At 42.3% G+C, this 23,338-nt stretch overlaps 1 long non-coding RNA gene across 6 annotated transcripts in view; it reads left to right on the forward strand.

Moving 5' to 3' along the window:
* Positions 1-23,338, forward strand: part of LOC134481577 (uncharacterized) — an 85,685-nt gene that overhangs the window by 18,846 nt on the left and 43,501 nt on the right. Inside the window, exon 1 of one of the 6 annotated variants that reach the window (XR_015636109.1) lies at positions 21,621-21,763. The exons of the other annotated variants lie outside the window; for them this stretch is intronic. This is a non-coding gene — a long non-coding RNA (uncharacterized LOC134481577). Of the gene's footprint in view, positions 1-21,620; positions 21,764-23,338 lie in introns of those variants that run through there. 6 annotated transcript variants of the gene reach the window in all.

The raw sequence follows: 23,338 nt of genomic DNA on the forward strand, positions 1-23,338 counted from the left end.
GGCTTCTGTGACACCATCAATATTGGATCTTCGCTGGGACTTTTCCCAGTTATCCTATTGTTCCCCTGTGTCATGGAGACCCTGCATCTTTGGATCAGGATTGGCCCTTTCATGCATCCCAACTGTTCACAGATTATGTAGATTTTTGGGTGGGTCATCTCAGAACCACAGCAGGTCAGCCCACTGGCTTCTCCTTATCTATGCCACTAAGGTGAGCTCCACAGTACTGTTTCAGAGAGGACCCAGTGCTGCTGTCAGCAGAAGGCAGGGTAAGCTCTCTTGCTCTCGTGACCCCAGGGCCTGCTTACCCACACCCACGCCTCCAGAGCTACCTCCACTGATGCCCAGTCAAGGTTCAGGGCCACTCTCCCAAGTGCTGCAGCCTGTGAGGGGCTGGGGCAGCTCTCCTATTCTCATACCTTTGGGGTGGCTCACCGCTGCCTTCACCATCAGGGCCAGCCAAGGTGAGGTTCAGGGCCTACTGAGCTGAGCGATGTAGCCAGTGTGGGAGCAGGGCTAGCTCTCCCACTCTTAAGTCCTCAAGCTGGCTCTTCTGACTACTGCAGGTATTGAGGGGAAGGCGAGGCATATACCCACACTACCTCATGGCAAATGAGTGGGGGGGTCCAGCTTTCTTGAGCTCTCACTCTCTGGTCAACTCATTTGTGCCTCCTCCCCCAAGGCCAGTGTTGCTGTGCTGTCCAGGTGAGGTGCAAGGCTCACTCTCCCAAGTGCTGCAGTCGGTGAGGGATAGAGCAACCTTACCTGCTCTTAGGACCCCAGTGCCAGCTTTCCCATCTGCCACAGGTGGTGAAGGGTGATGGGGGAGGACTTCACCCCTGCACCCATTACACCTTATGGTAGATGAATGGTGGGGCCAGCTCTTTCCTGCTCTCATCTTCAGGGCTGGCTCACCGTGCCCCCTCAACCAGGGCCAGCACTACAGTGAAGCCTAGACAAGATACAGAGCTTTATCTCTCGAGTGAGGGGCAGGGCTAGTAGCTCTCCTGTGCTCATGACCCTGTGGGCAGCTTTCCTGACTATCAGAGGTGGTGAGGGGTTGGGGGTTGTACCACCTCTCCACCTATGTCACCCCATGGCAGATGAGTGGTGGGCTCAACTCTCCCATACTCATACCCTTGGAGTCTGCTAACTCCCAACCCCAGCTGCCGTCAGGGGCAGGTCCATGTGTTGCCTGGGCAAGGCCCAGGACCGATACCCACTCTTCCAAGTGCTGCCAGCGGCAGATAGGTCTAGCTCTCCAGAGTGCTGCATTCAGGGAGGGGACGGGCCAGCTTGAGGCAGGGTTTTTTACTTCAACCTAGCGTACACTAATTCATCAAATAGAAAGCCATCTTGTTTGGGGAACTCCCTTTCTCCACTTCATGAATGCTGGGATTAAAAGTGGCTGTCACACTTGTTCCACAATTTTGTAGGTGCTGGGGATCTGACCTCTGGTCCTACTTGCACAGCAAGTGCTTTGTCCATCTTCTTGTCCTCCCCAATTAACAAACATTATTGTGCAGTATAGAAAGGTCTTTATGAACATTCGAGTAGAAATAAAACACTGGTACTTTACTTTGTAAGTTCATCCCAAGGCAAATAGTTCTTTCAATTTTCCATTAGTCTTTTGTTTTCATAAGGAGAGTGATATTATCTGTTGTCTGGTCTTTTATGTCTTGTGAGTTTTGTGATTCTAGGTATTGTGGGTTTTTGTTGTTGTTGTTGTTTGTTTGTTTGTTTTTTTGGACAGGATTTTATATAAACTCCATGGACGATGCGTAAATCATAGTTGATGTGTGACAGATTATTTTCTTCTCAGGCATAACTCATTTCACCAAGCCTGGCCTAAACATGTGATGTGCCAGAGGATGATCCTGATCCTCGAATCCTCGTTCCGGTTCCTTCTCAGTGCTGGTATCAGAGGCATTCACTGCCTCGGGTGGCTTTTAGGGTAGACAGTTGACATGGCAACTTCAATGATGAAGTAACCACCCCGGGAAGGGAATGCATGCGGCTCTGACAACTCATTCAGTTTCAGCTTTAGATTATTATTTTTTCTTTTGGGTTAAAATCTTCCATGATTGATGCAAAAACACTTTTCCCCAGAAAAAAATATGATGAAATATATTGAGCTGATGCTGAGTTAAAATATCAAGAAAAGACAAATAACTAAAAATAACAGGACATGATTAATGGTTTTGATTCACAACCTATTTTTATTCTCCGGACTCTAAGTACCAGATTTATATTTGCAGAACAACAGAAGAAAAAAGAAGGTTGAAAATTTTAGTTTTGAAATCTCTTCTTTTTGTCTTTTATGTTTTAGAATTCTTAGCTTTATTGAAGATTATAATTTGAAAACTCGATTCATTTATGTGTACATAATTTTATGCTTATCTAGGTCTAGACATTGGCGTATGTCAAGATTTACCCTTAATTTTATGAAGTATGACAAAGTTTATGTGGGTGTGTTGTTTAGAAAAAAAAACTTCATCTCTGAGAGATAATTATAGAAATGTTTGTAGGTAAAATGCTAGCGTTTTGATTTTGCTATAAAAGCATCCCATTTGGCCCAAATGATGGCTTAGCAGTCGAGACTTGTTGCTTTTACAGAGAACTCTTTTGGATCCCAACAATGACCCATTGCATAGCTTACATCTACCTGTGACTCTAGCTCAGGGATCTGATGTTCTTTTCTGTTTTCCCCAGGCACCCACATTCACATACATATACCTCCCCCAGACTCCCACATTCATGTGAATATGCGTCCCCAACACACACATTCATGTGCATATACCTCCCCCAGACACCCACAAATACATAATTAAAGGTAAAAAATCTAAAAACTTAATTCCATGAACAAATAAAAATAAAAAATTAAGTAAGAAAACACATGAAATAAGATGGTCAAATGTTGATAATTGTTCCAAGTGAGCCTATGAATGCCTGTGAGTTTATTATAGTCTTTCATTTCATGAATTAAACAAAAATTTCATAATAAAATATTTTAAAGGTTTTTCTTTGTGACTTCACAACTTACTTTTTCTTCACCTTCTTTTAGAAATGTTTCATTTCATAAACCTTCTGCCTTAGTCAGCTTGACCTGCCATAACAAAATATTACAGTCTGGATAGTTGTGGTGATTTGAGTAGGAATGGTTCACGTAGTTTCATGTGTTTCTATGCTTGGCTCACGGGAAGTGGCATTATTAGGAGGTGTGGCCTTGTTAGAGTAAGAGTGTCACCATGGAGGCAGGATTTGAGGTCAGACATGCTGAAGCTGTACCCAGTGTGGCACAGTCTCCTGCTGCCTGAGCGTCAGCATGTAGACCTCTGAGCTCCTTCTCCGGCACCACGTCTGCCTGCACACTGCCATGATTCCTGCCATGACAATGAATTACACCTCTGAACTGTAAGCCAGCTCCAATAAAATATTTTTATAAGAGTTGCCATGATCATGGTGTCTCTTTACAGCAATAGCAGCACTAAGACAGAAGTTTGAATAGCAGGCCAGTGTTTCTTACAGTTTCACAGAGAGGAAGCATAAGAGCAGTACTGGAGGGGGGGGGAGACTTGGCTCAGTGTTAAGAGCACTTGTTCTCGGAGAAGACCTGAGTTTGTTTGATTTCAAGTACCCACACTCTGCCTCACTGCCACCCACAAGGCCAGTTCCAGAGGAATCCAACAGCCTGGTGCACATACATGTAAGTCTTTCATATACATGAGGTAAACTTTAAAACAAAAGGCCAATTTAGTTCCTGATGATAGCTTTCTTTGTCTGAGGTGGATGTGGGAAAGAGAGAGCATGGTTCTTCTCCTGGGGCCCCAATACACACACACAAGGCTCCTACGAGCTCCTTAACTGCCCCTCCAAGACTCACCTCCAAGTTCTCCTGCACTACCCTTACCTATGGCTTTAACGAATGGTGCTTAGCAAGCACAAACCTTCCCTGCATGGCTTCTTGTTCTAGAGTGTGTCTAACATAGGAGTGATCACATCCTTTCTTTTCTTTGTTTACAGTATAAATCCAGCACACGTTTGTTAAATAATGACTTTGTGCAATTGCTGCTAATGGAAGAAAAGAGCTCACAGTCTGGTGGCCACAAGCAAGTCCCATTTCTAAGATTTCTTTCTTTTTATTGTTGTGGTGCTGGGCATAGGACCCCAGCTTTATGTCTTAGGCGAGCTCTCTACCAGTGAGTTCCAGTCCTTACGGCAACACACATTTCTTTTCTTTTCTTTCTTTCTTTTTTTTTTTTTATTAACTTGAGTATTTCTTATATACATTTCAAGTGTTATTCCCTTTCCCTGTTTCCGGGCAAACATCCCCCTCCCCCCTCGCCTTCCGTATGGGTGTTCCCCTCCCCATCCTCCCCCCATTGCTGCCCCCCCCAACAGTCTAGTTCACTGGGGGTTCAGTAGGGCTTCCCCTTCCACTGGTGCTCTTACTAGGATATTCATTGCTACCTATGAGGTCAGAGTCCAGGGTCAGTCCATGTATAGTCTTTAGGTAGTGGCTTAGTCCCTGGAAGCTCTGGTTGCTTGGCATTGTTGTTCATAAGGGGTCTCGAGCTCCTTCAAGCTCTTCCAGTTCTTTCTCTGATTCCTTCAACGGGGGTCCTATTCTCAGTTCAGTGCTTTGCTGCTGGCATTCGCCTCTGTGTTTGCTGTATTCTGGCTGTGTCTCTCGGGAGAGATCTACATCTGGCTCCTGTCGGCCTGCACTTCTTTGCTTCATCCATCTTGTCTAATTGGGTGGCTGTATATGTATGGGCCACATGTGGGGCAGGCTCTGAATGGGTGTTCCTTCTGCTTCTGTTCTAAACATTGCCTCCCTATTCCCTGCCAAGGGTATTCTTGTTCCCCTTTTAAAGAAGGAGTGAAGCATTCACATTTTGATCATCCGTCTTGAGTTTCATTTGTTCTAGGCATCTAGGGTAATTCAAGCATTTGGGCTAATAGCCACTTATCAATGAGTGCATACCATGTATGTCTTTCTGTGATTGGGTTACCTCACTCAGGATGATATTTTCCAGTTCCAACCATTTGCCTATGAATTTCATGAAGTCATTGTTTTTGATAGCTGAGTAATATTCCATTGTGTAGATGTACCACATTTTCTGTATCCATTCCTCTGTTGAAGGGCATCTGGGTTCTTTCCATTTTCTGGCTATTATAAATAAGGCTGCGATGAACATAGTGGAGCACGTGTCTTTTTTATATGTTGGGGCATCTTTTGGGTATATGCCCAAGAGAGGTATAGCTGGATCATCAGGCAGTTCAATGTCCAATTTTCTGAGGAACCTCCAGACTGATTTCCAGAATGGTTGTACCAGTCTGCAATCCCACAAACAATGGAGGAGTGTTCCTCTTTCTCCACATCCTCGCCAGCATCTGCTGTCACCTGAGTTTTTGATCTTAGCCATTCTCACTGGTGTGAGGTGAAATCTCAGGGTTGTTTTGATTTGCATTTCCCTTATGACTAAAGATGTTGAACATTTCTTTAGGTGTTTCTCAGCCATTCGGCATTCCTCAGCTGTGAATTCTTTGTTTAGCTCTGAACCCCATTTTTTAATAGGGTTATTTGTCTCCCTGCGGTCTAACTTCTTGAGTTCTTTGTATATTTTGGATATAAGGCCTCTATCTGTTGTAGGATTGGTAAAGATCTTTTCCCAATCTGTTGGCTGCCGTTTTATCCTAACCACAGTGTCCTTTGCCTTACAGAAGCTTTGCAGTTTTATGAGATCCCATTTGTCGATTCTTGATCTTAGAGCATAAGCCATTGGTGTTTTGTTCAGGAAAGTTGTCCAGTGCCCATGTGTTCCAGATGCTTCCCTAATTTTTCTTCTATTAGTTTGAGTGTATCTGGTTTGATGTGGAGGTCCTTGATCCACTTGGACTTAAGCTTTGTACAGGGTGATAAGCATGGATCGATCTGCATTCTTCTACATGTTGCCCTCCAGTTGAACCAGCACCATTTGCTGAAAATGCTATCTTTTTTCCATTGGATGGTTTTGGCTCCTTTGTCAAAAATCAAGTGACCATAGGTGTGTGGGTTCATTTCTGGGTCTTCAATTCTATTCCATTGGTCTATCTGTCTGTCTCTGTACCAATACCATGCAGTTTTTATCACTATTGCTCTGTAATACTGCTTGAGTTCAGGGATAGTGATTCCCCCTGAAGTCCTTTTATTGTTGAGGATAGTTTTAGCTATCCTGGGTTTTTTGTTATTCCAGATGAATTTGCAAATTGTTCTGTCTAACTCTTTGAAGAATTGGATTGGTATTTTGATGGGGATTGCATTGAATCTGTAGATCGCTTTTGGTAAAATGGCCATTTTTACTATATTAATCCTGCCAATCCATGAGCATGGGAGATCTTTCCATCTTCTGAGGTCTTCTTCAATTTCTTTCTTCAGAGTCTTGAAGTTCTTATTGTACAGATCTTTTACTTGCTTGGTTAAAGTCACACCGAGGTACTTTATATTATTTGGGTCTATTATGAAGGGTGTCATTTCCCTAATTTCTTTCTCGGCTTGCTTCTCTTTTGTGTAGAGGAAGGCTACTGATTTATTTGAGTTAATTTTATACCCAGCCACTTTGCTGAAGTTGTTTATCAGCTTTAGTTCTCTGGTGGAACTTTTGGGATCACTTAAATATACTATCATATCATCTGCAAATAGTGATATTTTGACTTCTTCTTTTCTGATCTGTATCCCCTTGACCTCCTTTTGTTGTCTGATTGCTCTGGCTAGAACTTCAAGAACTATATTGAATAAGTAGGGAGAGAGTGGGCAGCCTTGTCTAGTCCCTGATTTTAGTGGGATTGCTTCAAGTTTCTCTCCATTTAGTTTAATGTTAGCAACTGGTTTGCTGTATATGGTTTTTACTATGTTTAGGTATGGGCCTTGAATTCCTATTCTTTCCAGGACTTTTATCATGAAGGGGTGTTGAATTTTGTCAAATGCTTTCTCAGTATCTAGTGAAATGATCATGTGGTTTTGTTCTTTCAGTTTGTTTATATAATGGATCACGTTGATGGTTTTCCGTATATTAAACCATCCCTGCATGCCTGGGATGAAGCCTACTTGATCATGGTGGATGATTGTTTTGATGTGCTCTTGGATTCGGTTTGCCAGAATTTTATTGAGTATTTTTGCGTCGATATTCATAAGGGAAATTGGTCTGGAATTCTCTTTCTTTGTTGGCTCTTTGTGTGGTTTAGGTATAAGAGTAATTGTGGCTTCATAGAAGGAATTCGGTAGTGCTCCATCTGTTTCAATTTTGTGGAATAGTTTAGATAATATTGGTATGAGGTCTTCTATGAAGATCTGATAGAATTCTGCACTAAACCCGTCTGGACCTGGGCTCTTTTTGGTTGGGAGACCTTTAATGACTGCTTCTATTTCCTTAGGAGTTATGGGGTTGTTTATCTGGTTTATCTGTTCCTGATTTAACTTCGATACCTGGTATCTGTCCAGGAAATTGTCCATTTCCTGAAGATTTTCAAATTTTGTTGAATATAGGCTTTTATAGTAAGATCTGATGATTTTTTGAATTTCCTCTGTATCTGTAGTTATGTCTCCCTTTTCATTTCTGATTTTGTTAATTTGGACACACTCTCTGTGTCCTCTCGTTAGTCTGGCTAAGGGTTTATCTATCTTGTTGAATTTCTCAAAGAACCAACTTTTGGTTCTGTTGATTCTTTCTATGGTCCTTTTTGTTTTTACTTGGTTGATTTCAGCTCTGAGTTTGATTATTTCCTGCCTTCTACTCCTCCTGGGTGTATTTGCTTCTTTTTGTTCTAGAGCTTTTAGGTGTGCTGTCAAGCTGCTGACATATGCTCTTTCCTGTTTCTTTCTGCAGGCACTCAGCGCTATGAGTTTTCCTCTTAGCACAGCTTTCATTGTGTCCCATAAGTTTGGGTATGTTGTACCTTCATTTTCATTAAATTCTAAAAAGTCTTTAATTTCTTTCTTTATTTCTTCCTTGACCAGGTTATCATTGAGTAGAGCATTGTTCAATTTCCACGTATATGTGGGCATTCTTCCCTTATTGTTATTGAAGACCAGTTTTAGGCCGTGGTGGTCTGATAGCACGCATGGGATTATTTCTATCTTTCTGTACCTGTTGAGGCCCATTTTTTGACCAATTATATGGTCAATTTTGGAGAAAGTACCATGAGGAGCTGAGAAGAAGCTATATCCTTTTGCTTTAGGATAGAATGTTCTATAAATATCTGTTAAGTCCATTTGGCTCATGACTTCCCTTAGTCTGTCTACGTCTCTGTTTAATTTCTGTTTCCATGATCTGTCCATTGATGAGAGTGGGGTGTTGAAATCTCCTACTATTATTGTGTGAGGTGCAATGTGTGTTTTGAGCTTTAGTAAGGTTTCTTTTACGTATGTAGGTGACCTTGTATTTGGGGCATAGATATTTAGGATTGAGAGTTCATCTTGGTGGATTTTTCCTTTGATGAATATGAAGTGTCCTTCCTTATCTTTTTTGATGACTTTTAGTTGAAAATTGATTTTATTTGATATTAGAATGGCTACTCCAGCTTGCTTCTTCTGACCATTTGCTTGGAAAGTTGTTTTCCAGCCTTTCACTCTGAGGTAGTGTCTGTCTTTGTCTCTGAGGTGTGTTTCCTGTAGGCAGCAGAATGCAGGATCCTCGTTGCGTATCCAGTTTGTTAATCTATGTCTTTTATTGGGGAGTTGAGGCCATTGATGTTGAGAGATATTAAGGAATAGTGATTATTGCTTCCTGTTATATTTATATTTGGATATGAGGTTATGTTTGTGTGCTTTTCTTCTCTTTGTTTTGTTGCCAAGATGATTAGTTTCTTGCTTCTTCTAGGGTATAGCTTGCCTCCTTATGTTGGGCTTTACCATTTATTATCCTTTGTAGTGCTGGATTTGTAGAAAGATATTGTGTAAATTTGGTTTCTCCATCTATGTTAATTGAGAGTTTTGCAGGATACAGTAACCTGGGCTGGCATTTGTGTTCTCTTAGGGTCTGTATGACATCAGTCCAGGATCTTCTGGCCTTCATAGTTTCTGGCGAAAAGTCTGGTGTGATTCTGATAGGTCTGCCTTTATATGTTACTTGACCTTTTCCCCTTACTGCTTTTAATATTCTTTCTTTATTTTGTGCGTTTGGTGTTTTGACTATTATGTGACAGGAGGTGTTTCTTTTCTGGTCCAATCTATTTGGAGTTCTGTAGGCTTCTTGTATGCCTATGGGTATCTCTTTTTTTAGGTTAGGGAAGTTTTCTTCTATGATTTTGTTGAAGATATTTACTGGTCCTTTGAGCTGGGAGTCTTCACTCTCTTCTATACCTATTATCCTTAGGTTTGATCTTCTCATTGAGTCCTGGATTTCCTGTATGTTTTGGACCAGCAGCTTTTTCCGCTTTACATTATCTTTGACAGTTGAGTCAATGATTTCTATGGAATCTTCTGCTCCTGAGATTCTCTCTTCCATCTCTTGTATTCTGTTGGGGAAGCTCGTATCTACAGCTCCTTGTCTCTTCTTTTGGTTTTCTATATCCAGGGTTGTTTCCATGTGTTATTTGTTGATTGCTTCTATTTCCATTTTTAATTCCTTCAACTGTTTGATTGTGTTTTCCTGGAATTCTTTCAGGGATTTTTGCGATTCGTCTCTGTAGGCTTCTACTTGTTTATTAATGTTTTCCTGTGTTTCTCTAAGGGAGTTCTTCACGTCTTTCTTGAAGTCCTCCAGCATCATGATCAAATATGATTTTGAAACTAGATCTTGCTTTTCTGGTGTGTTTGGATATTCCGTGTTTGTTTTGGTGGGAGAATTGGGCTCCGATGATGCCATGTAGTCTTGGTTTCTGTTGCTTGGGTTCCTGCGCTTGCCTCTCACCATCAGATTATCTCTAGTGTTACTTTGTTCTGCTATTTCTGACAGTGGCTAGACTGTCCTATAAACCTGTGTGTCAGGAGTGCTGTAGACCTGTTTTCCTGTTTTCTTTCAGCCAGTTATGGGGACAGAGTGTTCTGCTTTCGGGCGTGTAGTTTTTCCTCTCTACAGGTCTTCAGCTGTTCCCGTGGGCCTGTATCTTGAGTTCACCAGGTAGGTCTCTTGCAGCAGAAAAGTTGGTCTTACCTGTGGTCCCGAGGCTCATGTTTGCTCGTGGGGTGTTGCTTATGAGCTCTCCGTGGCGGCAGCAACCAGGAAGATCTGCGCTGCCCTTTCCGGGAGCTTCCGTGCACCAGGGTTCCAGATGGCGTTTGGTGTTTTCCTCTGGCTTCCGAGATGTGTGTGCAGAGTGCAGTCTCTTCTGGTTTCCCAGGCGTGTCTGCCTCTCTGAAGGTTTAGCTCTCCCTCCCACGGGATTTGGGTGCAGAGAACTGTTTATCCGGTCTGTTTCCTTCAGGTTCCGGCGGTGTCTCAGGCGCAGCGGTCCTGCTGCTCTTGGGCCCTCCCCCACGGGAACCCAGAGGCCTTATACAGTTTCCTCTTGGGCCAGGGATGTGGGCAGGGGTGGGCAGTGTTGGTGGTCTCTTCCGCTCTGCAGCCTCAGGAGTGCCCACCTGACCAGGCGGTGAGGTCTCTCTCCCACGGGGTTTGGGAGCAGAGAGCTGCTGCGGGCCAGGATCCTTGGGTTTGGGACTCCCGGTAAGCACAGGAAGTGCCCGGTCCTAGAGGAATTTTGCCTCTGTGTGTCATGAGTTCACCAGGCAGGTCTCTTGCAGCAGAAAAGTTGGTCTTACCTGTGGTCCCGAGCCTCAAGTTCGCTCGTGGGGTGCTGCCTATGAGCTCTCCGCGGCGGCAGCAACCAGGAAGATCTGCGCCGCCCTTTCCCGAAACACACATTTCTTATCTCGCGTGTCCTTATTGGAAAATGAGAAAATTAGCCTCTGTGCCCTCAGCAGTCATCCAGGTGGACTCCTCAGAACTATAATGGACTTTCTGTTCCAATTTGTAAAATAATTAAACACTTTTGCTGTTTTGGTATGGATTTCGGGGCTGTAATCTAAGTGCTTGGCAGGATAAGACAGGAAACTCAAACATTTGAAGCTAGCCTGGGTTACGTAGCAAGACCTTTCTCAAAACAATTTTCTCAAAACAAAGCTAAACCAATCAACCAACTACATGTGTGCTTCAAGGTAGTTGAGTTGATGTATACTGAGGTAAAAACAAAAACAAAAAGAAAAACAAACCACACCACCACCAACAAACCAAAAATGGCGGATCGGGTTTCTGCATACCCTGGCGGTCACTAGTTCTGGTTCCAACAAGCCATTGGAACTATCACTAATTTATCTCAGATTAGCATCTCTTCCGGCGGCTCTCTGCTAGCCATGAGCTCTCTGGTTCCAGCTACCCAGTAAAATCATGGTTCTAGAAGTCCAGCAGTGGCTGGCCTATTGTGGCTCCCTGCCACGGGCTCTGCCCACACTCCCAGCAACCGCCCCCTGGTAGTTAAAGTAGAAACTCCCAACTACCCAGTAAAATCAAGACCCAGCAAACTGTAACCCAACAATCAGATGTATACGTTAAATTCTCAACCCACAATACATCCACACAATAAATTCACTGCCAATTAATGAAGATATAAACCGCCCACCTAGACAAGATAAAATTGACCTAGTCCACCTGGGTCTGGATCATCCAGCTCCTTCGTCTCCATCTTGATTCCCTCTCTCCTTCCTAGACTTCTCCCCGCCTACCCTTCCTTCTCATCCAATGATAGGCTTCCCCTTATCCTGGACCCGCCTTGCTGCATAATGACATCATCCTACAGATGTATAATCTTTTTTATGTTTTTATGTTTTATGTTTATATACAAAGGATATATTTTAGTTTGGAGGCAACATGTTTTCCTGACAGCATGAACACTTGAGGGGTTAAACAAATTCCCAGATAATGCACACGTAACCCCAGCACTCAAGTGGAAGAGGCAGGCAGGTCTCTGAATTCTAAGTCAAACTTGTCTACACAGTGAGTTCTAGGCTACACTTCCCAAACCCAAAACAATACCACCACTCTCTAAATCACCAACTGTGTACATTTTATGAGAGAGACTGAAAAATTACTTTAACTTCACCTGGTAATGGTAGATAAGCACATGATTTCTTCATATTAAAGACAGAGGCTTTCTTTCCTGAGACAACATGGTCTCACAGTTCTATTAACCAAATACAGCAATTGCTACCACTTTTGGCAGCATGATGTAGTAGTGAACAAAAGGCTAAATTGCACCAGTGTAATTAAGCAGATGCAAGCAGAATAAATACCATAAAACACAGCAGTTAGATTTATTATTCAGAATACTAAATTGAACTATAGCATGTTCCATGCTGAGTTATCCAACACGAAGACTTCTTGATGTTGCTTACAATAGTTACTTTTCTGAAAATATAGTCAGTACTCAAAATTTATATTTTGAGTGATCAAAACATAAAATGAATGTATGAGTCACATTTTCCTAAATCAATATTTATATATTATATATAGCGGTAATAAAATTTTCCAAGAAGTCTTTTCAGGCATAAAGACTTTATCATATGCATCTGGCTGAAGTCCTCAAGAGTACCTGTCTTCCCCAGCAGCATAACAAAACCAAAAAGTACCAAAATACTTTGGTAGCAACATGCTTTTCTGACAGCATGAGCACTCAAGGGGTTAAACTCATTCTTCTTCACTTCTTAGGCAGGTTTTTCTAGTTAACCCAGGCTGGCCTTCAATTCACAGTCCTTTTGCTTCAGCTCCCTGAGCTGCTCGAGCTACAGGCTGAGGTTTTAAATCAGTGATTCTCAATCTTCCTAATGCTGTGACCCTATAATACAGTCCCTCAGGTTGTGGTGATCCCAACCATAAAATTATTTAACTGCTATCTCTTAACTGCAATTTTGCTACTGTTATGAATTGTAATGTAAATATATGATACCCAGAATATCTGATATACCAATCCCAAAGGGTTCAAGACCCAGAGGTTGAGACCCACTGTTTTAAATCATCATTCATGCATCTCTCTGCATTCTGTGTATTGCTCTCTTAATCGGTAAGTTCTTTTTGAGTTTCCCCTTCTCTTTCCTATGTTGCTCGCTCCTTCTGCTCTGATGTGGTAATGCCCTTGCAGTCTCATTGTTCCTGGTTCCTTATACCTTTTCTAGGGGAATAGATCACATGTTCACTAAAAGATAAATTCAAATCATAAATTGAATCAGAAGTTTATGACAGAATGTTTACATATGTATTCATTAAGACTAGACATTTATTATCTGTCACTAGTTCTATATGTTCATGTAGGGTTAAAGACCACAACTTAGTTATCATTGAAGTTTTGTGTAGTTAAATCCAGTTAATATTTTATCTTCTGTCCTTGCACCTACAATAAATTGTTAGTTCCTTTTTTATGATCTTTGATTAATCACTTTGTGACCTCTTGGAATGTGTTCTTAGTTGGAAATACCCCTTTCCATCTCAGAAGCAATTAACTCATGACACTTGAAGACTGACAGAGTTCTCATTGCAGTTTTAATATCAGGACTTAATAGCAGTCCTATTACAAGAGGCTTAATAATCACTAGTATAATTTTAGTAATTCTTATAGAATCATCATTAAGAATTAAGAAATCATCTATTTGTCTATATAGCATCACTACAAGACAGTACATCCTCATTGTTCTGCAGAGATCTGCTTACAGGAAAAGCATATCCATAGCAGGAATCTTTCCCCAAATGTAATCTCTTCAGTCTTGCCTAGAAGAGTGACTCCATCATAGTTGTACAGTCCATGGTGGAACCATCCCAGAAAGATCACTTGCTAGGTTTTAGCTCCTCCTTGATGACTCCACAGTACCAATTTCCTTTAGGTAAAGAGAATGGCAAGAAAACCAAGTGCTTGAAAGTAAACAAATAATGCTTAAAACAATTTTGTGTTTGAGACAGGAGCTGACTATGTACCCCTGACTGACACCAAATATGGAGAGATCCTCCTGCCTCAGTCTCTTCCTCCTGAGTACTGGGATTTAAGGTACTGGCACCACTTCCAGGTTTAAGACTTTATATGTAGGATTAGAGTGCCATAAATTTCGCAAACTTATTGAAAGTGTAAAGCTTTTATTGACAAGTACTACTATGGCCTAAGTAGGAATTAAGCAGGTTTCTGGGCATAAGCTGTATTCTGCAGTGGCTACAACCTTCAGCTACTATCTAACACTGATGGAGGCGCTATCCTGCAAGTGCTCACTGCCACCAAGGCCCTGCCCGTTCCTTGGTACTGCCTGTTGCTGAGATATTTACTATGTAGTTGACTTTGTTCTCCAGCTTCACCAAATGTGGCAAAATGTCAAGGGATGCTAATTGTGTCTCTCGGAGCACAGATCCCATCACGAAACACTGCTCTTCACACCTAGTGTGTCCTTTGTCCTGCTGGAATGTTAACATAGCTTTACTTTCTTTAAATGTAACTGTCCACTTGACATTGCTTTGAAGTATTGGCTATTAAAAAGTGTTATTATGGACTAGAGAAATGGCTCAGTGGTTAAGAGCAACTGGTGCTCTTCCAGAGGTCCTGAGTCCAATTCCCAGCAACCACATGGTGGCTCACAACCATCTGTAATGGGACCCCATGTCCTCATCCTGTGTGTCTGAAGACAACAACAGTGTACTCACATACATAAAATTAATAAATATTTTTTTAAAAAGTGTTATTACAAAGCAGACTTATGCTCAAATCTTGATTGGATCAAAAGTCAACCAAAGCACACACCTGGGGAGGTCTGGGAAAACATTTCCACCCAGGATTAGCTGAGGGGAGAGGGCAGTGTCTTTCTGAGGTGGCTCAGACATAAAGAAGGCTCAGGAAGACTCAGTGCTTAGTCTGAATACATGCAATGGCGAACTCAATTCCGGGGACACAGGTTTTGCTGATATTGTTAAAAAAAAACAACAAAAGCAAAACAAAACAAAAACACATTGCTAGTGGAGCACACAGACTTGATTGAAAAGCAGTGATTGGGGACATGCCATTGAACAATCAAAACTTTCCTGAGAAAAAAAAGAAAAACAGTCCTCCTTTCCTGTTCAGTCACCTCTAGCAAGGCTGCCTCCATTTTTCTATTATGTTGAGAGGGAGGTGTGTGGCAGTTTGTGCACATGAGTGATGGTCCCTGCCAAGGACAGAGGTGTTGGGTCTCCCTGGAGCTGAGTTACAAGCAGTTTTGAGCTACTTGATGAAGGTTCTGGGAATTCAGCTGAGGTCCTCTGGAAAAGCCGTGTGTGATCGTAACTACTGGACAACATCTCCAGGACAGGTAGGGTTACTTTTGATAGTTGGCTGGAAGTTGAAATGAGAAACAGACATTCACTGGGTTTTTATAACAAGGTAACTCTGGAAAGTACTTCCAGCATCTGCCTCTGAGTGAGGTCCGGTGAGAAGAACGTTGGTCTCATCACAGAAACACCCGGAAGTCTAAGACTGTAGGCAGGGGGATCCCTAATGGCAGGAGGAAAGTTTGGTGCTTATGGACAGTTAGATAAATAAGAACCATTGTCCTCTTAATCACCATGCACCAGAACCGCTCCTGCTTTTGCAAGTTGCTGTGCAGGCAGTGAGAGGAAGAAATGCACGTGTCAAAATCTAATTCTCTTTCCAGAGCATCTTAGGATGCTGCTGCCTGGCTTCCCTTTTGAGAAGCACGAGCTCAGCTCAGCACTTCTGTTCATCTGCTGATGCTCTTGTTGCAAACTCCGTCTATGTCAGAATCGAGCTTGACTCCAGGATTCAACGTAAAATGACTTGTAAAATTCCCAGGAGTCCTCAGCTAACCTAAACTCACCTCTTGCAAATGTCTTAGATGTGCTTCCAGGAAGTGCCGTGAGGTCCCAAGGGTCAACTTTGATGACACAAACGAACTGCAGTCATTACCTTTGAGGCAATTCATTAGTGAACTATGGCTTCTTCTCCAGAAGGTAATGGGGCTGGCAGCTGGGGAAGGCAGCTTTGTGGCGAACAGTAATGCTCTTCTAGAGGATGCAGAAAGAGAAAATTGTGTGGCCACGACTTTCAAACAAGAACCAGCTTTCCAGTTTGAGGGTTTAATAGTTTGGATATCTTGTATCCCTAAACAACTTCAAACACAATTTCTTAAATTAGTTTATCTACTTTCTCGTTCTCTTCAGTGTTTCATCCCTTATAATGGAGGAGGAGGAGGAGAAGAGAGGAGGAGGAAGAGAGAGGAGGAGAAACAGAGAGGATGAGGAAACTATTATGTGTTTTCTGTGGGCTTTTTGTGTATAAAAATAGCCTGCTGTGAGTGTAAGGATGGTGCTTGTGTCTAAACTAGAATGTAGCATCTGATTGTGTGTGCTAGTATGCATATGTGAATATGTGTGTATGTGTGAGTATGTGAGTGTGTGTGTGAGAGTGTGTGTGCATGTGAATATGTGTGTGTGTGTGAGCGAGTATATGAGTATAAGTGGGTGTATGTGAATGTGTGTATTTGAGTGTTGGTGTATGTGAATGTGTGTGTATGTGAGTGTTGTGTGTGTCTGAGTGTATGTATGAGAGTGTGTATGTGTGATTATGTGTTTACGTTAGTATGTACATGAGTGTAAGTATGTATGTGGACATGTGTGTATGTGAGTGTTTTGTGAGTGTCTCTGAGTGTATATGTGAGTGTATTTCCCCATAGAAGTTGACACTTAAGAGGAAAACCAGCACAGCAGGCCACCAACTGTTGTCCATGAGTGCGTCTCTTTCTGTTCCTGTAAGGAAGTCTCAAGGGGGGTATGAGAAAGACATCTCTTGTCAGCCTGAAGCAATCATCTTAGAAACTCATGAAAAAGGTACTGAGCTGGAGAGATGCATCAGCTCTTAAAGGCTCACAACCGAAACACCGAGACTGAACTCTTACCCTGCTGCTCTCAAAGACTTCTCTACTCAGTCTGGGTTTTATTGGTTTGTTTTTTTCATTATAGAAAGCTGGGAGAAAATGTGCTTACAGTTAAGATAATTTGAATCACTCAATGAAAAGCTTAAAGTGTGGGAAAGGAAACCCTTTTAAAGAAGAGGTGAAACCTATCATCAGTTATACAGTTAATTTAAAATTAAACATAATGTTTGCCCCTAGTATTGCTTTAAAGTAAACTCTTACATAGTTGACACAATTTCCACTTTTCATATATTGTAAATATAGATGGGCCCCTAATGCAAATCAAAATTGATACTTGCATTTTTAATTTATAACAATTTTTAAGGTAATGCTTTTATGCTCTTCTATTCTCTTAGTTTATTAATTGAATATACCATGCTTTTACATTGATCCTTTTATAACTCTGTGAGATTATTAATCAAATAACCTATCTCTTGAGGTAAATAATAATTATATTTATGTAAGTGATAGTTTCCTCCTCTTACATTAATGAAAGTTGAGATTCTAAGAAAAAGACTTTTGTGGCTTCTCTAGAATATTTTGTAGGGCATTTTCTCCTGAAAAACTTGAAAAACCTTTTAGGAAGAAGGGTCTTTCATTTATTTGGTTGGTTTTTGAGACTTTTCTTTTTTCTGAAACTTGCTATGTACACCAAACTGTCCTCGAGCTCATAGAGATCCACCTGCACTATCACCACCCTGCAAGGAACCGGGATCATTTTAAACTGAGTTATCATTTCACTGACAGGAACATTCGATGATATGTTTGGTGGGCCAGCAAGTGTGTAGTGGAGCTGGGATGTGGCACACGCTTGTAAAAGCACGTGGGGGCTGAGAAAGGAGTGTTGTTCAAGGCCAGTCTGGGCTACACAATAGGACACTGTCTGAAAAAAAAGTACCATGAATCTGGAAAACTCACAGCGTTGATGTTATCAGTTGACACAACCTGGATAACGTTTGTGAGTCTGAAATGTGAAGTGTGTATTAGAGTTTATCACCTTAATAGGCTACTTACCTTTTTACTACATCTCTCCTCCTATTTGCTTTTTCTAAACCCCACAGAATTGAAGTCATTTAGTTCCTTTTCTAAGGAAGTCTTTTTCGAAAGGACATGCGCCAGCTGAAATTCTCTGGCTTAGAAACACACTACTGAACTAAATCTAAAACATACCCAATATAACGTCACTCACACTGGGGCAAACCACAATTACCTCTTTTGTTGTTGAGACAGGGTCTCTCTGTGTAGCACTGGGTGTCCTGGAACTCACTCTGTAGACTCAGTTGACTTCAAACTTATAAACATTCCCCTGGCCTCAAACTTATAGACATCCCCCTCCCTCCTCCTTCAGGGTGCTGATGTTAAAGGGCTGACCCGCCACACCCAGTTTAGAAGTACAGTACTGACAGTACCCATTCTTCTAAACCATGGCAATTCTTGGTAGTGTGAAAGCTTGAAGTGTTTATGGGCGGTATCTCACTGCTAACGTTTTTCCAAGCTAGTCTGGAACTTATGATGTAGTCAAGGGTGTTTTTTCTTTTCTTTTCTTTCTTTCTCTCTTTCTTTTTTTTTTTTTTTTTTTTTTTTTTTTTGTGATTCCCGACCTTTCTGTTCCATCCCCCATGTGCTGGGATTACAGGGCTGTGTCACCACGGCTCTGTTCTCTGATTGCTGTTTTAACTGGTATGCTTTTGGTTACTAGAGTGTGTAAAAATCAGTTTTCATAGATGATATATCAGATGCTTCTGTGATTTTCCCAGTGTAATATTTTCATTGCCTTTTCTGATTTATTTATTTATTAATAGAAATTCTCTGTATTTTCTATATAACTGTAGACTTTTAGACATGGTGGCTTTCTTTTCTTTTCTTTTTTCTTCCTTCTGAGCCAGGCTCTCATGTAACTCAGTCTGGTCTAGAACTTACTTTGTAGCCAAGGCTAACCTTGACTTCCTGGTCCTCCCTTCTCCATCTCCAAAGTGCCTCCTGGTAGGTTGTGTGTATTTTTCTCAGCTGTTTCTTGTCAGCTAGCTTTATGATGTTCTCCTTTGAAAAACAATTTCTTTTCATGCTTTAAACCTACTGGTAGTCTTTTTTCAGGCTGTTCCACCAGACTCCTTATCTCTGCCGAGTACCCAGTGGTACTCTCTCACAGTGCCCCTTAGCCACAGAGGTTTCCCTCTCAGATTACAACCAATTTTGCAACTTACAAGGTGTAGCAGGACTCTTGGTGTCCTGTGTTCCAGTTCTCACATCCCTTACTAAATATCTGCCTTTCGAATAGGCTAGGGCACCCCTGTGATATATGAAGACTGTGTGCTTGAGGCCTTGTTGGGACTCCCTTTGTTCTGCTGCTCTATTTGTGTCCTGCTAGTTTTCAGTTATTTCTTTGAAGTGGCTTTTTCCCCCACTTTCATATCCTCATATATGCCCCCCCACACAATAACCTACTCAAAATCTTTACTATTCTTTGTATGCATTAGAAACATTTTCTTACAGCTCCTCCAAATTCAGTTGGAATTTTGACTGAAAATATATTGCGAATGTGGTGAGTTGCAGTGTTCGTTTTAGAAGCAGAGATTTCCATTCATAAGCTATTTTACATTAATGTGGCATGCCTTTTCTGAACTTCTTCTATACATCTTTAGTGGGATTTGAAAGACTATTTAGGACACATCAGGGATGCATTTAAAGATATATTTCCAGAAGCGAAATGAATATATGGCATGAGTCTGCATGTCCAACCAGAAAACCAGCTCAGCGAAGGGATGTTAGTATATGTGCAGTAGAAAACCCACGTCACTACAGTCATATTTTCTGACACAGGAGAAATGACACTGCTACTGTGACATCAGGGACTTAAGTAGTCTTTATCATAGCTCTGACGTGTGTCTAGAGTTTTCTGAAGTGAACATACTCTTATTTTCATAACTGCGGTTTTTTCCCTTTGAAGATGATCAGCTTTGCCTTTGTCACCATCTGACTCTGTGTAGGAACATTGAGAAAACAGTTTTGGAATCATCTAATGAGCTCATCGAGCAGCACGCATAAGTCATATGCTAATTTCCTTCTTGACTTGCAGCCTCGTCCTGCTGTCAGGGTTCCTCGCAGTTATTTAGGCCAACTGACAACTGACTCAGCACGAGTGAATGTAACATCGCACATCTGCTTTTGTGTAACAAATATTTAATCATCTGCTTCCGTGTGCTGAGTACCAGAGCTACCAAAGATTAAGGAATGAGGAAATGAAATTACCTTAGGCCCAAAAGGACTTAACAAGATGTGTGAAGTTTTAGAATTTGGCTTTTAGGCCAACCTATTTTTAACTTTTTATATTTCTCTACCCCAGTCATCTTAGACTTGATTTTCAGTTTTCTCTAGCTGTCTCTAGCTTGGAATTTCTCCCCTTTGCCACCAATAAAACTGTGACTGATTCCTCCCAGCTTTGTGAAGATCTCTCTGATTCTCTTTCTCTAACATGCCAATAGCACTTTAAATGTAGCTCAAACTTGACACAGTCTTAGTGTTGTGTCTTAGTGAGGACTTTACTGCTGTTGACAGACACCATGACCAAGGCAACTCTTATAAGAACAACATTTAATTGGGGCTGGCTTACAGGTTCAGAGGTTCAGTCCATTATCATCAAGGCGGGAGCATGGCAGCATCCAGGCAGGCATGGTGCAGGAGAAGCTGAGTTCTACATCTTCATCTGAAGGCTGCTAGGAGAAGACTGACTCTAGGCAGCTAGGACAAGGGTCTTAAAGTCCACGCCCACAGTGACACACTTCTCCAATAAGGCCACACCTACTCCAACAAGGCCACACCTCCTAATATGCTGCTTCCTGGGCCTAGCATATACAAACCATAACATGTTGTCTTTTTCTTTTTTTTTTTAAAAGTCATTTCTTGCAAAAGCAAAGATGGCATCTTGGTGGCTGTCTATACTATATACTGAATTTCGGGCCTCACTGGATAGGAAAAATATAAACTCAAGCACTCAGATTTTAAAAGATTACACAGCACCATGCTTTTGCTATTACAGTGTTGGTTGGCAGTGGAAAAACTAGGGGAAATTATCGCAGGCCTGTTTTGACCCACCAGCCCCGAATAATGAAAACGTAGGCCTTAACTTACGTTCCCAGGCTTGTGAAACTTACTTAGCCCATTTACAGTGGCTCTCATGTGCCCCGTGCCCCGTTTGTTCCCTCTATATCACCTGTTTCTTCCTCCGTGTCTGCCTGGTGAATCCCTGGCACCCGATTCTTACCCAGAATTCCTGTTTCTCTCTGTTCAGTTGTCTTAGCTATCTTCCCCTGCCTAGCTATTGGCTGTCCAGCTCTTTATTAAACCAAGCCGAAGGTGCTTTAGGGAGGTGAAGGAGAGCAGAGACAAACATTCACACAATTTACAAAAAGATAATTCTAATAGGAAAATTTCCTGCTAAGCTTGGACAAGTGCCAGGCTCCATTAGTGACAAACCACCCTGACTGTTTTGTGCTTCTATCAAAAAGATGATCTGATTTTGCTGATAGACTGCAAATTAACAAAATGTGACAACTTAGAGACCAGAAGAGTCTGAACCCAGAAAGAAGTGCACAGGCAGGCAGGGGTGTTCCCGTGGACGTGGCGCAGGCCCTGCCCACACGGGGAAAGCTGACTACGTTCTAATTCCCACAATGCCTTTCAGTCATCAAGCTTTGCTCTTCAGGCTAGGCTCCCCTGAGCATACGCCTCTTCCATCTCGGAGCAAAGACTGAGCAGGCTCAGGTGGCCCTCACCAAGCAAAGCAATTCCATGAGCTCCTCTCCCCTTCAGGTGCCAGGCGAAAGCCCTGCATTGTGCCGGGTTCACTGAGTGAGTTGCTGTAAATGGGGCGTCTCCGCGACTCCCTCCCTCTGTCTGTTTAATTTGCTTAAAGTGGTTCACAAAGCCCAGGGAAATGCTTTGTTGTTTTGTAATGTTTGTAATAACGTGTATTACAAGAGACACAGGGAGTGAGAAGGGGAGATGGATCGGCATCAGAGAGAGAGGCCAGGGCTTCCGATGTCTTCAGAGGTTTACCACCTTCTAAAGCCTAGTCTCCAGCAATTAGAAGCTCGTAAAGACTCCGCCTGGACCTTGACCTTGGGCCCTGCCCTCACCCCTGGACATTGCTGAGTGAAGCCGAGCATCCTAATCCTCTAACCACTTGCTGTTTAGGGTAGTAACTCTGTCCTTGAAACCAAGACTCCTAAATTGTCCTATTCCCATAAACCGAGACCAGGTGGACCAGAGGCTTAGTTAGGGGTTTTATTGCTGAGATGAGACACCATGACCACAGTAAGTCTTATAAAGGGAAACATTTAATTGGGGCTGGCTTACAATTAAGAGGTTTAGACCATTATTCTCATGGCGGGAAGCAAGGAGGCATGCAGGCTGATATGGTTGGAGAGATAGTTGAGAGTTCTTTATCTGGATCTGCAGGCATCGGTGGGGGGGGGGTGAAGGAGGAGGAGGAAAGGAGGAAGGGAGGGGGGGAAGGAGAGAGGGAGGGAGGGAGATGATCAGGCCTTGCTTGAGCTTTTGAAATCTCAAAGCCCATCCCTAGTGATATACTTCCTCCAACAAGGCCACACCTAATAGTGCCACTCCCTATGAGTGTATGGAGGCTGTTTTCAAACCACCTCATAACAAACCACCACAGGTTCTTAGGAGGAATGAGATGCTACCATCGCTTAGAGATTTCTAAGGGTTTTAGTAGCTCTGTGCAGACCTCATTATAATAAAAGATACTTTTATTACCACTGCCCCTCAGGCAATTCCGAGGGATTTATTTAAGAACCTTGAGATGACTTGGCCCTCTGTACCAGGGGCATCCACAACCAGTGATGGGCCAAAGACGTCTTTTAGAAATGGAGCCTGTATCAAACATGCTTTTTCACACCATTATTGCTGGACAGCGTAGTGTAACAACAATTATATACTGTGTGTATCACATTTGGTATTGTAAGTCAATATAGGGATGATCTGAATTATATGAGAGAATGTATAGTATGTGTGCGTGTGTACATGTGTGTGGATGTGCCATTTGTTTTTCTGATTTTTTTATAACTGTGCAGGTGCATACATATGTTTGGGTATTTGTACATATGTATGTTTGCAGGTCTCTTTTTGAGACAGGGTCTGTTTCTGACTCAGAGCTCTTCAATCAGGCTGCCTGGTCAATGAGCTCGAGGTAGTCTCCTGTCTCATGGCTCCAGCACTGAGATTAGAGGGACATGGCACTGCAGCAGGCAGTTAAAGAGCAAGAAACGCTGGGCATGGGAGTGCATGACGCTAATCCCAGCACTCAGGCAACAGAGGCAGGAGGATCTTTGAGTTTGAGGCCACCCTGATCTATACCACATGCTTTCAAACAGCCAGGCTACCTTGTGAGAATCTGTCTCAAAA

This window comes from Rattus norvegicus, chromosome 13, assembly GCF_021556685.1.
Source record: "Rattus norvegicus strain SHRSP/BbbUtx chromosome 13, alternate assembly SHRSP_T2T, whole genome shotgun sequence".
Lineage (NCBI taxonomy): Eukaryota > Metazoa > Chordata > Mammalia > Rodentia > Muridae > Rattus > Rattus norvegicus.